Genomic DNA, 16,395 nt, shown 5'->3' with positions numbered 1-16,395 from the left:
AATTGAGTCACACCATTGCACTGGGTGACATGTTCCTTCATTGGCGTCTGCTTTACGCATTGATCCCACCAGGCACGGCTGCGTTGCGTTCCGGCTGCAACATGGTTTTATTCTGTCCTCGGCATGGCATCATACCCCACCATGAGCATTTCAGTAGCAGAGCGTTTGCTCCGGCAACGCCAGAGAGAAGAGAGCCACCCCTCTACCTGGAGAGTAAGCCAGGGACCGGGGCATTCATGGCAGCAGTGGTGTTATATAAAATGTTGTGATTTTCTGCTTCCAAGATGAACCTCTCATCGTCCATGGTGACGAATATCCTCTGACCGATTGACTTCTGGCCTGGTGTCACCCTGGTGCACCAGTTATAACATAATGTTGATGTAGTGATGTCATATATGATTGGGAGTGTGCACAGGGTGTTTTATTTTGAAAATTGACAGATGCTCTATGCTGTTCCCGTGTTTGACTTCCTACCTGGCTCATCCGCTCTGTGCAGCTTGATGTAGCTTCCGTCAAAAATAGATAGGTGCGTATGTTTAGTGGAGCGGAGCGGAGAGCCGCTTCTGGGAGTTCTGGGATCACAAACATTCACTATAGTGGCCGCGATCCGGCTGCGTCAGAGCTGTTACACATAACTGCTCTCCAGAGACTGAAAATGTGATTGCTGTTATTAGTCTTTGGAGCTGTTCCTAAACAAACTACCATAGCTGTAGTCTTTGGGGCAAGGGAACATGTCACTCAGTGGCAGTGTAGCTCAGTGACGTGTTAGTAGTAGTAGTTTTCGGACAACAACGGATGTCTATGGTGGAATAAGATATATCAGGCTTTGGATTCAAACCTTTTTTATCCCTAAAACTACAACCGTTTATTTAGTGACGCTGTAGCGAGTAGTGGCGCTAACATTAGCCAGCTAAAACCATAATATCACAATATACTTCACATGCTTTGCAGTAATGTTAGCTTACCTGTCTTGTAGGAGGAAAGCCAGCTCAGGGTCAGACGTTAGTGGACTCCGTTTCTAAGCTAACGTTAGCTGTTGTACCCTGTTTGCACTGTAGGGGGACGGGAGAGAGGCAAGGCACTCAGGAGCACGCATAAACATCACATCCTTTGGATTTTCCCAGCAAAACCCTCCCGAGACCTTTACATAGAAATCAGTCCACCAGCTGTTATAAGCAACCAATAAAGTCAGGGAAGGTCTAATTTTATTATCTCTTCACATTCTGTTTATAATTTTAGTTATTTTTTGAATGTTTTAAACTAAAATTTTTACATAATTCTTACATATTACACCTTTAATGGTCCATTTAGCACTTTATTACCTTGTCAATCTCTAACATTGACCAGTTGGGCTCAGAGCAACACTGATCAGCTTATCCACTCCAGCACAGTATTCTGGCAGTTTTCTTACCACAAACCTTCACATTTTCACAATAAAATCCAAAAGAAAGTGCAGAAAGGAGTTAATCTACAGTAAGTCACTGTATAATAAGTTAATGCCCTGCAGTAAATACTGCCTGTTGAGTAGCTGATACTTAGTACTTAGTGGAGTTTGAAAGTTCATTCCTGACCTTGGAAACAGTTGTTTCACAAATAAAAATTCTAACTTACTTACCAGCTTTTTCCAGAAGAATGGTGAAATAGGGTTGAAAGTTCAGGAAAAAGCTAGTATGTGAACCTGGAAATAAGATTTTTTAACTTCTGTACTGTAGTTGGCTGTTCCTTATGGTGGTGTTGAATATATTGAAAGAAGAGTAGAATATTTTGTCCATCTTGTGATGCTAATGCTAATCTACAGTACTAACTTCAGCACTAACTACAGGCTCATACATAACTATAGACTTGAATCAACAGCTCACTAACTGACAAGAAAATGTATGTTTCACAGAGATGGTATCTATTAAATGACTGTTGTATTTAATTGCACTACTTCTTTCCCTTTATGGCCTTTGTGAAATTAAGGTAAGATTGCAAAATCATCAAATAGACGAGTATTTTTTTTCTCCTGAAAATGTGTATAACTTGTACTATAAGATCCGTGAGACAGATATCCGCTGAAGTGTTTTTAAATCTCTTGAACTAATCAACAAACCACATTTAGATCATTTTCAGGTCATTTTCGTACTATGTGGCAGGAAGTCATCACCACTGGTTAAAGCTAATTGCATCTTTCTGTCTTTAAGGACTTCATTGACAGAGTAAAAGGTCATGACCAGACTGCTCTGTCTTGGTCATCATTATAGCTCCAGGGAGTAATACAGAGAGAGGTGATGTCACCATGTATGGGGCCTCCTACACATTCCTGGATCAGACCGAAACCTCAAGCAAAGCAAAATGACATACGACTGCGCTCTCCAATTCACGCAAATGTCACCACAGGGCTACATTTACACACTCAGCATAAACCCGACATGTTACTCGTGGGGACGCAGGCTGTATTGACACGGTAACACACATCTGTTTTTCAGCACTTTTGTGGCACACATGCGGTCTCTTAATAACATCCTAAACTAGGAAAAAAAGATATTTTCATGTGGTTTGCCATTTATTTCTCAGCAAGGAAAAGATCACATTCATGCCATATCTTAAAATTATATGACAAATAATTAAACAGATCTTTTAGGCACGGTGCATGTCTGACCTGTAAAAGACAGCATAAAATCTGATGGTTAGCCATTTTGACCGCTTGAAATGTGACATTTCCTTCTTTGTACCACAAAGAGTTACAAATCTGAAAGTTTAGACGTGTGTAAGTAACCCCTAGTTAAGACAACGAATAAAATATCAGATGCATGTCACCTAAATCGAGGGGAAAAAAGAGATCTGAGACAGCAGTGCAGCCACAGTGGAGCCATTGTGAATCCTGTATCATCAAGATTAACAACTGCACTGCAGTCTGGATGTAGTCTCTGGGAGCTTGGAAGTGTGTTGTGAAGTTATTGTAGCATCTCAGTCCATTTCGTGGGAGCCTTTCCAGAGTGCAGAGGCTGCAGTGAAAGCCCACTGATCACTTCTTCATTCTTATGGTCTGACATGCTGCACTTGCATGGAGGAAAATCTGCAATCTGAGTGAAATATATTGACCGCAGGGAATACTGAGTAAAACCACAGTGCTGGTCATCTGGTATAGAATCTAAATCAAAAGTGTAAATGGGAAATGTCAAGAGAGACCGCTCTGATTCTCCTTCAACCAGCAATAAAGCAGCGTGGCAACAATTTGATGAGATGCAGTCAGCCACTTGTGAACATCCCAGCAAAGGTGTGGTTGATTTATCCTTTAATCCTCAGATGACAAGGCAGAGTGCATCAAAAAAATCTGATGTGTGTATGTGCATGTACAGTATGCATGTAGTTATTTCTCTGTATATGTATGTGCTCTGGTTAGGGGAAAAATACACTGATTTCTGACTTCTGATTTGATCAGATATATTTCCTTTAGTTGGGTTGCTATTTACAGAACTACTGTAATGACTCAGAGCGCCAGCATGCATGCCGATACCCATCGCCAGAACCTGGAACGTGGCCATGTCTGAGCATTTGACTGGGTGCACAGACACGCAGCATGACCTTCAAATATTGTAGTATGTATTTCTAGGCAATAGAGAGGAGGAACACAATAAGAGTTTTCTTTTGCAGTTGTTGAATCATTTGTTTGTGTTTAGTACTCTTTGCAGTGTACAGGTTGAATTATGGGTATGTGTTAGGCCATGAAGGCATGAAGCAGCCCTGCATAAGGAACAGGTAAATACGAGGAAGAAGAAGAAGAAGAAGAAGAGTTGAGAAGATTGATTCCACTCTCATATTTGTGCAGCCGGTAAACTTAGCTTCACATAAAGACTGGAAACAGGGGGAAACAGTTAACCTGATTCTGTCCAAAGGTAACAAAATCAGCAAGCACCTCTAAAACTCACAAATTTATGTATTGTTTGTTTAACCCCCCTGTTTCCAGTATTTATGCTAAGCTAAACTAATCTAAGCTAACTAACTGGTCTGTTGGTGTAGCTTTGGAGCTGGTTTGAAGCCCAGAGATGCTGCTTATGGTTGGTTGCATCTTTTCAGTTGGGAGCCAGGACCTTCCAAATAAGGGGTTGCCTTTCATGCTCTGGGAACACGCCCCACTACTTCAGACCGATGTGAATGCTAGCCTACCAACCAGTGCACGCTTGGGCTAATGTTAGCAACTTCAGCTAAATTGTGCTAACAGGGCAGGAATTGTAATCAAGCAATATTCAATTTACTGAAGTATTGCAACAATTGTCCAGTGTAAGTCCAGGAGCTGGGGAGAGCAGCAGGTGAGCCAACTGTCAATCACAGCTGTCAATCAACACCCACACGGTAGACATCAAAGCTACCGCAAGTTTTCAAATCTTATTAATGGGGCAATATTTTCCAAAATAACCACGAGTGCACTTATTAGAGGCTTGTAGAAAAAAATACTGACTTATTATTTATATAATATTATAAAGAGAACTTCACACTTTTTGAATGGGAGTCAGTTGGAGCCAGGGATTTTTTGGAGCCAGCATGCAGCAACCGCCATTGTACTTTAAAGTACTTCCACATTGGCTTCAGCTTTAAGCTGTAGTAGTTGCCTCTTGGTACATACATGAGAGTGGTATTGATCTTCTAATCTAACTCTCTGTAAGAATGTGAATAAGCTGCTCCTTTAATGCTCTGTCAACTAACAAATTCATGTTGCATGCCACTTCTGGAAGCAACTCTGTGCTACCACAGCACTGAAGGAGTGCACAGAAGGAGTTTTCAGAGACAAACCTTCTCCTTGAAAAGAGCGACCAACCAACTGCGCTCACACAGTGATACACACACCGTATACACACACGCACACACCTGACTTTATGCTCATCAATCATCCTTTTTCCACAAGAGTGTCCTCTAGGATTGAGTCTTAATGTCTGTTATGAAATCTGGACCATGTGTTGTAAACCAATATTAGTTTACAGTCCCTGGGCCTTTCAGCCTAGTTTGGTCCTGTGCCTAAGTACTCCTCAAAATCAAATCCATTTATAATGCAGTGGTGCATGAACATTTGCTTTCCCTTAAAGGCCCAAGCTGGATTTGAAACAGCATCATTAAAATCACCCTGTCAGCTTTGTTATAGCATGCGTCATTGTACTGAAGATATTTTTTGACTGACTGACCCAGACTTTGAGTTTAACATGTCATTTTGGAGCTATTTACAAACTTTTCACTTCACTTTTGGCTACTGCTGGACACAGAAAGTTGCAAAGAGACAATTTTCCACCATAAAATTGTTGTGCATTTCTTTGACTCGAAACTAAACCCACACTGCGGCTTCAATGCAAGAAATATTTATATGTAGATGCAATGTCTTTTTCTCACCCCTCCCTTCACATTTATTCTTTTCTCAACTGCAGTGGAGGGACAAAGGGCTCCTCCCCTCAGATCAAAATCCAGACAATCTGACAGTGATGAGGGAGAAGGTGTGGGAAACATGAGGCCCTCTGCTGGGTGTGAATTTGTGGTCAACAGGAGGGAGACGTTTCCCTCAGATTTGCATTATTTCTCTGGATGACTGCATCATTAACACATGATCTAGCAGCTGTCCTGATGTGTAATAAGATTTTTTTCTTTTGTAGGGATGGAGTGTTAGATGAGTAAGAGACCACTACATTCCCATGCGGACAAACAGCTATTTACAAAAGTGAAAACAAGAAGGCAGAATAGAACAAAAGAAGGACAAAAAGACAGAGTGTTTTATAGAAAGCAGACAAATGCATCAGTGTAATTATAAGCCTGCAGGGGTTTTCGTTTTGTGCCATGACTGTAATCAAAAGAATGAATGTCATCATGTGTTTGTGTTCAGGTATGCATATGCAAGAATAAGCCTGTATTTGTGAGTGTTTCTACCCCACTTCGAGGCCACGTTTGCATCCACCCTCTGGGGTTTCCCTGCACAGAACCCTCCCTGACGCCGCACCCAAGAGAGAAGACAGGAGAGCAAAGGAGGGTCTCTGCCTGACAGCACCAGGGAATGACTCCCTCCAAATGCTATGCAGGGTGACATCTGCAAACCATAACAACCCCCTAAAAATGTGATACAAAGAACAGGGCCACGGCCTTTTTCTGCTCACATAATGAGGCCAGGGGATAAGCATCTTCATGGAGCGAAGGAGGAGGAAGAAGAGAGAGGAAGAAGAGAGGCTCCTTGAAGTTCAACCCAAGTGTCAACTTTGTTTTACACAGATGAATTAATAAGATGTCACTTTTTCGCTAAACATTTATATTACACCTCTCCGCTGTAATTACATTCATGACACACTCCATAAGCATCATCATACTGATTGATTCAGTATGTTGGTGATAAATTATCCCAATTGTCATCATTAACCGGGATGTTATTTATCAAAATTATTTCAAACTGTTGCTCTTTTGCACTCTTGCCTAGCTCCACTCCACTTTGACAAATACAGACTATTATTACACTCAGTCTTTGATACAATCTATGCAAGGGAGTAGTGAGCTTGGAGGAAATTCACTCTGCTGCATGATGGCATGGCCTCTGAAATTCCACCGCTCTTTCCTGCCCCAGCAATTGTTCCAATTGTGTGGGTGCGTCGAGTCATGGCAGATTTGGGGCCGGGGCAGTCCTGAAATAGAGGCTGGCTCCTTCAAGGATCAACTCCATCAGACGCCAAAGCAGCCTGAGGACTTACTGGTTCAACATTTGAACATGGAGACCAGTTTAACCCAGTTTTCTATTTACTGCAAATATAACATGTTATCTATAATTATTTCTATTGAGAAATGTTAGAGGTGTGACTGATATTCAAAGCTTCTGGGACACTCGGTATCAACTCACACAAAGTGTTTTTCAGATCATTAAATGCTCCAGAATATCTGATATCAAACTGAAATAAAAGGGCCTGCAGACCTCAATCAGTGCAAACTTACCCTGCGTATCAAGACTTCTAAAAGCTTAGGCGCAGTCATCCCCTTGTCAAAGACAAAGTGATATTCAATCAGACTGAACTCGGATAAAGTTTGCTTGTCTGACCCAAAGAGGGAGTCGACCAGATGTCTTATCTCTGTTTAAGTCAGTGGAGGATCAGTGTCAGAAATGCCAGCACGCTCCACCAAAGCCCCCCGGCGATTCCTGGTGCAACTCTACCTCAATGGCCGACTTACAGACAGCTGAGGAGAAGCTCCGCTGCTCAGACTTCACCTTGGCTTCCTCTCATTTCCTCCTCTGTTGCCATTTTTTGTTGAACACATGTAATTGTGGTGTACTTTTCCCCTTTTCCTTCTCTGGCAACAGGGAAAGCCCTGTGAATTCATAAGCATTGAACCCTAATTGGGCTAATGGTGGTGGTATATCTAAATTACCTCCCTCCATCCATGAGGGTTGCTGTGTTTATGTCTGCTGCCTTGGGTAAACTCCCCCCCGTCCTGTCATTTATCGGGGCACTTGTTTGTTGTAGAATGCAGCTCCACAGCAGATCTTTATCGGCTTGGCCAACTGACCTGTCTGGCCCATGCAGACAGTACAGCACAGTACTGACTTTTTTTTTCCTCGAGACTGTATTTTCTAACCACTGTTTAACCACGGAAGTCTTTTGAAAGAGCTGGAGTAATGAAAATGATTAAAAATGTACAGCAAATTTCATATGGTTAGGACTGTGGATATTTTATGTTATTGAAATGTACACAACCTGAAACAGGCTTTGACTATGAAAATACATAACTTGCAAACATAAGAAATAAAGAAATTACTGCTCTGAAGATTTAAAGTAATAGTTGGTTTGACATTTTGGGAAATATATGCTTAGAATAAAGAAAGGTTCTCTCCAAAGTTAAAAAATTCTAATCTAAATCTCTAAAGCTCACCACCTAAAGCAACATATCTTGATTGTTTAATTCATACACAAACAGTAATGTAAAAACCATTTCCTTGGGAGTTATATGCTCCCACATACATGCGAGCGGTATGCGGCCCCTGACACGTCAGTAACAATCTGTCAGTGTACATAAAAACTCTCTGTGTGTGTCAAACACAAGCAAGTTCTGCAAATCAAATCAGGTCTAAATAAGTTCTGCTAACCTGCGGGTTTGTTTATAACCTGTCTGATTGCTTGACTGCTTGTGTTTCTTTCCCCATCTGACCTCTTTTTTTAAAAGAACAGCTAAAACTGTGAAAATAAGATCTAAATTATAATAAACTGTAATTTTCCTTTAAATTAACTTACATGGGTCTCTGTCTTGAGGCAACTTTTTAACACCTGGCAAGAATGACTGCAGATTACGTGACGTATCATTTTATTTATGCAGCACTGCTTCTCCCCTAGTGTGATTAGATCATATTTGTTAAAATGAAAGCCAAATGACAAATAAGAACTAAAAGCCAAGAGCTTGTTAGAAACAGGCAGTACAAACAGTCATGGTACAGTATTTATCTACTCTGACCATCCACTGGGTATTTGATGACATGTTATTGTTCTCCTACGCAGTGAGGAGGCAAAAATGTGTCTACCAGACTCTGACAGAAGTTCCCATCGAACAGAAGTCATGTTTATAAACCAGCACTCTGAATACTAACCCAAATAACACTTCCGACCCCATTCAGAATGAAAACAAAACTAGGAGAAGGAACCGCACTGCGGTTCCTCAGTGGCCATCACGCTGCTCTCTTCCCTCAGGAAACATCCCACTGCTACTCCCTCATAACTTCACTGTTGCATGTAGCTCGCTCCCGCCAGTGAGGAGGAATAGTAGCACTGACAGATGGGATGTGTAGGCCCGCATCAGCAGACCCTTGTTAGGCTGCAGAGTCACATCCTCCTGCAGTGCCTGCCGGTGACCTGAGGTGACCCCTGGCTGCCCCTCCTCTCCGCAGGATCCATGTGAACACACTCTGCCTCCATGAATCCTGCTGTTGACACCCAGAGTGGTGTTGAGGGAAATCCTTCAGAATAGAGCTTGTTCCAGCAAACTGAGAAGCGAAGAAAAGGCCTTTTGTTTAATTTAGTCTCTGATGCATTCAGAGTTTTTTTTTCTCACCAGCACAAGCCTACTTCCTCTTTCGCTGCTACTTTGGGAAGACAAAGAAAACATATGACGGCTGGCGTCCTTTTTCCTGCCCTTGTCCCATCTATTTAGTGAGTTTCTAACTGTCTGCCCCCAACAATAAAACAAAATATTGAACGTGACAGTGAATACTACTCAGATAATGCATGAGATTTTGCTCTGCAATCCACTACAAAAGCGAAAGTAGACATTTCACAAGATTATTCATCATTTTGTCATGTGATTAGTGCCTGATAAAGACAAGATTAAATGAGATTAGACAAATGAAAATAAACAAGAGGAAGGGAGACGAGAGGAAAGGAAACAAAAGTCAAGAGTCAAGACGAGAGGAGAGCAGATGAGAAAAGAGGAGTCAAAATGAGATAAGCCGAGATGAGGAAACGAGAGGAAGCAAGACAAGATGTGAGGAGATGAGAGGAGGGGACAAAGAAGGGGAAGAGTGGAGACGAGAGGAGACAGGAGGAAGGGAGATGAGTGGAGACAAAACGAGATGAGAGGAGACTAAGAGGATGGGAGTGGTAACAAGACGAGTTGAGAGAAGAGCTGAGGAGAGGAGATGAGACAAAAGGAGACAAAATGAGAGGAGACAAGACAAGAGGGGACAAAGAGGATGAGATAGGTGACATGACGAGATGAAAGGAGAACAGAGAAGGAGAGGAAAGGACAAAGGTGGAGAAGAGTGGAGACGGGAGGAGACAAAATGAGAAGAGACAAGTCAAGAGGAAGCAGAGGAGACGAGATGAGATGAGAGGAGAGGAGATAAGACAAAAGGAGATGTGACTAGACTGGTCTAAATGAGAGGAGAGGAGAAAAGAGGAAACAAGAGGAAAGCACTTGAGACAAGATGAGAGGAAAGGAGACGAGAGGAAATGAGTGGAGATGAGAGAAAAGGAAAGAAGAGATGAGAGGAGACGAAGGGGAATGAGAGGAGACGAGACAAAAGGAGACAAGGCTAGACTAGAGGAGACGAGAGACAAAAGGATAGGAGACGAAACGAGGCAAGACGAGAGGAGACGTGAGGAAAAGGAGCAAAGAGGTGTGTGAAAACTCATTTTCATGCTCTCATTCCCTCCTCGCTTTCTCACTCCCATTCTTTTCTTCATTCTCCCTAATTTGCTTGCTCCCCAGTGCCTGCCCTGGTCCAGGTTGAGGAGTCCTGGAGCGAAGGTCTGCGTCAGAACCTGCAAGGTCTGCAGGAAAAAAGGTGATTGAAACCATGTGAGATGAAGCAAGCTCTGGAATCAGCTTTCCATATGAGCTAACCCCCGAAACCTTAGCTGACAAAAATCTGGAGAGGATGAAGAGGTCCCAGTGTCCCACACCCAAGCATAAACACAGGCATAAACAAAAAATAAGAAAGCAATATCCTTATATGCTGGAATAAATTTGCTTGTGTACTCAATGCAGGTGCCAGTTATATACATACACTTGACACAAATGATAAGTTGATTACAGAGAAATTTGATCAAAGTGACATTGCTAACACATCTCTGGTATCAATTATACACCCTTGTGTATTCTCACGACAACACACCCCTCCCTTGGTGACTTTGTACCTGGGTTTTCCAAAACACAAACAGACGCGTCAGATGCTATATTTGCATCGCATTGAAAACAGTGACACGTGACGCTAAGTGTCAGGAATGTGATGAACAGGTTTCGATGAGATTCCTAATGAACTGAAACACCGCAACATTTCTCGGCGCCCTGCGTCATCGTTACTGTATTAGGAAAATCCATCCCCGAGAAGAACGTGTCATTACACAAACACACGTGTGTTTGTGTGTGTGTGTGTGCGAATACGTTTGTTACGGTGAAATTAAGAGAGGTTTAGAATCTTTCACTCCCTCACACACACATACACACACGTACTGCCCAAACTCCTTTGTTTGTTTGTTTTGGGTGTAACTTGGAAACCATGGTGCCGGGCCACACATCGCTTCAGTTTCAAATGGCAGTAAAGACATACCAATCCCGAGTAGTATTACAGTATCTCTCTCTGCTTTTTCTCTGTTCTTATTGTCTCTCTCAGTCTGTTGCTCTTTTCCTTCTTTCTCTCTTTCACACATATACAAACACACACACACACTCACTGACAGATGAGAACTGGCTTCACTGGAGCTGGCAAAGCACCACTGCAGCTCAGCTAATCACGCTCAGGCACTGCTCTCAGTGAACTCAACTGTTCCAGTGGCGTGGCCAAACTCCCATCTCCACCACCGCTGCTGCCACCTTCTTTCTTCTTCTGTGTCATGCAAAAAAAATGCCCTGCCATCGATACCAAGAAGCAGGAAAAACATGCTAGCAGGGGGAGAAATGCTGTGATCTTTTGCAAGTTAGCTGCACCTTTAAATTTTGTTTCTGGGTGTGCTTATTTATTGCACTTATTTTCTGTCACAGTTTCCTACGTCTTGAAACATGTCATCAGTAACTCATTCATTAATCACCCATTAAAAAAGTTATTACGTTACTAATCACTCAACAGCAAAAGTAATTAGTTGTAATGCTCAAAACAGTTTGTTTTGTTACTCAGCTCAGCTCTGTCAAAGGTGTCTTCCAAGCAGCAACTATGATGGCTTGAGGTTGAAGCCAAAGGGGAAGTACCTTAGAGTGCAATGCTACACACAGCCACTTGATGATGGTTCCAATTGGCTCCCATTCAAAAAGTGTCAATTTCTTTCTAGAAATGCTAAGTCAATAACTTTTTTCAGTGATGGTCTCAATCGCTAAATCCAGGACCTCTAATAAATGTGCTAGTGGTCATTTTGGAAATTATTGCTCCATTAATGAAATTTGAAGACTTATAATCATCAAAACGCTTTGATGTCGAAGGTGTGGGCGTTGACTGACAGCTGTGATTAACAGTTTACTCACCTGTTATCCTCCCGGGCATTTGCACTGAGTCAGAATATTGTTGCAATATTTCATAAGTGTAATGTTACTTGAATGATATGACTGCCTTGTTGGTGCAATTTAGCCTAAAGTAGCCAACGTTAGCCCAAGTGTGCACCGCTCGATGTTCCCAGTAAGCTGGCATTAGCTTCGCTCTGAGATGGTGGGGCGTGAAAGACAACACCCCGTACTCCTTATCTGGAAGGTCCTGGCTCCAAACAAGGGGAAAAAAGATGGTGCCGACCATAAGCGGCAACTCTGGGCTTCAAACCAATGGGTGACGTCACACCTCGCTTCATTGATCTTTATACACAGTCTATGGTGTCTCCTAACAACTCCAACACATTTTTTGTATTTAAAGCTGCATGAATTTTGTTTGACTGCTTAGAGACAGCAGAACAAACTGTCAACACAACATTGACATGTTGTTGTAAAGCAGTGAAGTTGTAATGGCAAGCACATTAGCAAACAGTTTCCTATTTACAGACAAAGAAACACAGAACAACATTAGCTTTCATTTGGAGTTATGGTGCAGACCACCTGATGAATACAAGTCCAATATTTGTTCTCCTTGCTGAGCAGTTTACAGTTGGTTTGTCAGAGTGTTTTCGTTGAAAACAGCTTCCTCTGGTGCTGGTTTGTGGAGCGGGAAACCAAAGCAACGCTCCGTACAACTGAGCAGAACTACAGAGTTGGACGACAATTCTACGATAACTCCTTTCACGTTGCATATAGTCATTTCCATTAGCTCTAACAAACGTAATAAACGAAAATGAGACGTGTGCTAGCTGCACATTTCGTAAAACCCTGTCTCCAGCACCTGCGCCAAGCTAACGTACATAGCGGATCTGTCTCTCCACTGAACATAAAGAGATGAAACTGATGTCAAACCTTGCATCCAACTCCTGCGAAGACAGTAAACAAGCTAACCCCTAGTTTAGATTAGTAACTGTGATGAAATCACTAAATTCTAAACAATAATAAGAGTAAAGCCTGTAAGACAGTACTCCTAATACCATAATGCTCCACACTGGTCTGAGATAATCCAAAAACAGTGTCATATTTCTTGCTTTTCAAGTGTCAAATTTCTAGCTCTTCAAGTGCATTTGTTTGGCCCTCATTGTCAAGTCTGCCTTTTCAAACAGAACAAAGTTGTCAGAAACCAACCACTTCCAACAGACTCCAACAGATACTCAAGTGGCGCCTGGTCATTGTGGTCTACCACCATGTAACCAGCCCAGGTTACACATATCATATCTGTGGTGGAGTAATCAATCCACCAGGTTATCCCCCTCCTCTCATCCTCAACCAGAGAATTAGTACAAGATGGTTTGCACTGATTTAGGCTCTTTTAAAGTGGTCGGCCCTTGGTTAACCGCGACACAACATGTGGTACAGTTCCCCTTCACCGCGGGGCCGCCAAGGACAACAGGGCTGTGACTGTGTGTTCCTGGGAGAAAGAAGGGGAAATGAAATGCTGACATAATGGTGGATGTTTCACGGTGGGGGTGTATGCGGTGTTTTCTGTATCAAGGTCATGGTAAGCAAATAAATGTAATGCGCTTGGACACAAGACAAGAACAAGTTTCTATTTTTGAATTCTTTTTAACGAGGCTGAAAAAGAGCATCATCAAAGTAGACACTTGTATTCCTGTTCCAAAAGTGTTGGCAACTCAGGATTACAGTATCAAACACATGTGTCTCTCAAGGACACGCTATATTTGTTTGGATCACCAGTAGGCTTTAACCAAAGATGAAGCTGTACTATTCCACTGTTCCACATTACATCCTCTTAATGTTGCTTTTCATGTAAGAAACCTAATGTAGCAAGCCTCCTGCTGATACTATGAAGGATACAATATTTTTCACTACAGAACAGAGTATAATGAGCACTCTGCAGACCCCTTTGGACATACTGTGTCCTGTAAGTCCCGTCAGTAGAAGTCAGTGATTTCCCCCCATGGTCATGGCATGAACAAAGGACGCACGGGTGTGTGTCTGTCTATGCGTGTTTATGTATTCCCGTGGGTATTTCTTGTGTGTCAGTGTGGAGGTGGGGCCGTACTCGGAAGGGAAGTCAGAGCAAACTCAGTCCTAAGACGAAAAAGTCTCCCTATTAGAGGAAAACAAGCGTGATTGGAAGTCAGCAATTACCATGTTGGAGATAACGAAATGGGAGAGATAAGGGTGCCACGATTTAGTTGAATAGGCAAATCCCCTGTAGGCTTCTGTGAATGCAGCTCCACACGCACAGCACACGCAGACTACATAAATAGACACGAGTCTCGTCTCTGACCATTCTTTCACTCAGAGAGATGTCTCGCTGGATTAAACATATTCCCTCATTACCCTTGCCATATTCTGTGGGCATTTTTGTCATGATAAATTATTGTCCGATCAAAAACAGTTAGTATTTCATGTCCTTGTATCGGCATTTCCTACTAGTTGGTCATGACACCTGCACTGAGGAGGGTGGGATCTGGATCTAGCAGGAGATGGTATGAACAAGAAGTGAGGCAGACGTGTGTCATGTCTGTCTACTCCCTCCATAGGTCATCAGTGATGAGTTAGCAGTGGAAATTATGAGATTTACTGTGGTCATGTGGTTGCTTTTTTTTCCTAGTCCAGGAATGAAAGTATGAAACACCACAAGAGGCAATTGAATTTTAAAAATATTTTAGAATAAAGGTTTGGGCTCTAGTTACACCGGCAGACATATACGTAAATAGACTGTAAAAGTAGTTTATAGAACAGGACAAATTATAATTTTTTATGCCTAAAAGTAAGCAAAATTCTTCACTTGCTTATTTTAATGTTGACTGGCCCCTATAAAAGGAAGTTCCTGTGCTGCTGTCTCATTCCAAGTTCTTTTAGTCTACATGGGCATAATTCATAACACTTGACAAACAAGGCAAAAAAGTAATTTTCTCCATCTTTGATTGTCTGAAAATATGATACATTAACACTATGTATGTTAAAGACACATAAAACTTTGAGAGAGCAACTGAAAAAAAGTGACAAAGGAGTTTATGTATCAAATCCATATAATTTGTATTAGTTTTAAAAATGTCTTCTTGGAAAAAAGTACACCATGAAACGAAGTACAACCCCCAAGCAGTGGTGATTCACTTACTCTGAAGATCTACTCCACGATGTCAGGAGCCCAGTCAAGTTGATTTTGATCAGCAGCTGGCAGAATGGTACACACAGTCAAAAGACTCATTCAAGATAATGGGAAGGTGTGTCCAAACTTTTGACTGGTTCTGTATACCCCCCCAGCGTACACACACAGGCTTCACAATCCCTCTGGGAGCCATAATCTTTTAACAAATGCGCGTGTCTCTTCTTGCTGCTAAAGTTAAAGAGATCATATTATACCCCTTTTTTTCAGTTTAATATTTTCATTTTTGTGGCTTATTTTCAAACATTTGCATGTTTTATGGTCATATTTGGGTGAGTGATACCATAATTATGTGGCGGGGCTAAGAAATTTGATTTGTAAAGCCACACTTATCATTTTTAAATTATAAGCTTTTCAATATTACAGACCATAAAACGTTATTTTTCAACACTATAGCTTGCATACCTTGATGACCTGTATAGACCTATTGATGAAGTTTTTATAAGTATAGTTTTTGACAGTATGTCGTCTATTTATATTCCACTGTTCTTAACTGTCTATTTATACTGTCTACAGCGTTAATGACTTTATAATTTTATTTGAAGATCAACACATTTTTCATAGCTAGATGAGGCTGGCACAGCGGAAAACTAATTGACAGAGTGCAGTAACCAATAAGGAGAAAGCCCGCCCACAGTTGGCGTAGTAATGGTACTAGTAACTAATAATAGTAACTCGCCATTTCTCACGCAGTAACTCGCCATTTCTTGTGCGTGTTTCACCATTTCCTCACGCAATTTTCACTCGGCTTTTGTCCGCTTTTTCCGGGTGACCCATGCCCAGGCCAACCACAGGTAATGGATTGTAGCCAGGTAAAACCAGGGCTCTGAGTAAAACTCACTGGTAAATTGCGATGGCCACTGCTAAGGATAATGTTATCCAACCTTTGAAGGTTTTGCGTTACTTCCGCGACTGTCTCTCTTCTGCTCCCGTGTGTGTGTGTGTGTGTGTGTGTATGTGTGTGTGTGTGTGTGAGCCCCACCCTTGGTGAAACACAGACAGCAGAGGAGAGGAGAGAAACTAGCGGGACCATAAATTACAACAAAATGCAGGAGAGACTCTCACACTGAGCTGAAATGAAACAAGTACACATAAATTAGGTGAATCACATAAATAAACATATTTTGTTTCTCTCAGGAGAGGCGGGAAGGTCCCGTCGGCTCGTTTAAAGGCACAGTTTCTGACTTTAAACGAGCCATTTCTCCGTGGACTGAGCGTTTCGATACTTTCACAGTATTTATATATCACCTAGACCTGCT

The 16,395-nt window shown here is 42.0% G+C and overlaps 2 long non-coding RNA genes across 5 annotated transcripts; one reads left to right on the top strand and one right to left on the bottom strand.

Annotated features, from left to right (window-relative positions):
* Nucleotides 1–7,752: 7,752 nt before the first annotated feature.
* LOC137172363 (uncharacterized) lies at nt 7,753–15,417 on the bottom strand. Of its 4 annotated transcripts, none has more exons than XR_010924957.1 (3): nt 11,938–15,072; nt 10,149–10,253; nt 7,753–8,968 (listed from the first exon to the last, which is right to left on the bottom strand). It is a non-coding gene; the product is annotated as an uncharacterized lncRNA (long non-coding RNA). The 4 variants fall into 4 exon arrangements; XR_010924958.1 differs by lacking the exon at nt 11,938–15,072 and adding an exon at nt 11,247–11,927; XR_010924956.1 differs by lacking the exon at nt 11,938–15,072 and adding an exon at nt 10,620–11,235.
* On the top strand, nt 9,518–10,465 carry LOC137172364 (uncharacterized). Its single transcript, XR_010924959.1, has 2 exons — nt 9,518–10,099; nt 10,192–10,465. It is a non-coding gene; the product is annotated as an uncharacterized lncRNA (long non-coding RNA).
* Nucleotides 15,418–16,395: the final 978 nt, after the last annotated feature.

The sequence above is a fragment of the Thunnus thynnus genome, chromosome 20 (genome assembly GCF_963924715.1).
Source record: "Thunnus thynnus chromosome 20, fThuThy2.1, whole genome shotgun sequence".
Classification (NCBI taxonomy): domain Eukaryota; kingdom Metazoa; phylum Chordata; class Actinopteri; order Scombriformes; family Scombridae; genus Thunnus; species Thunnus thynnus.
Note: the sequence above shows the minus strand (reverse complement) of the source record. Positions and strands in the feature narration are given on the sequence as shown.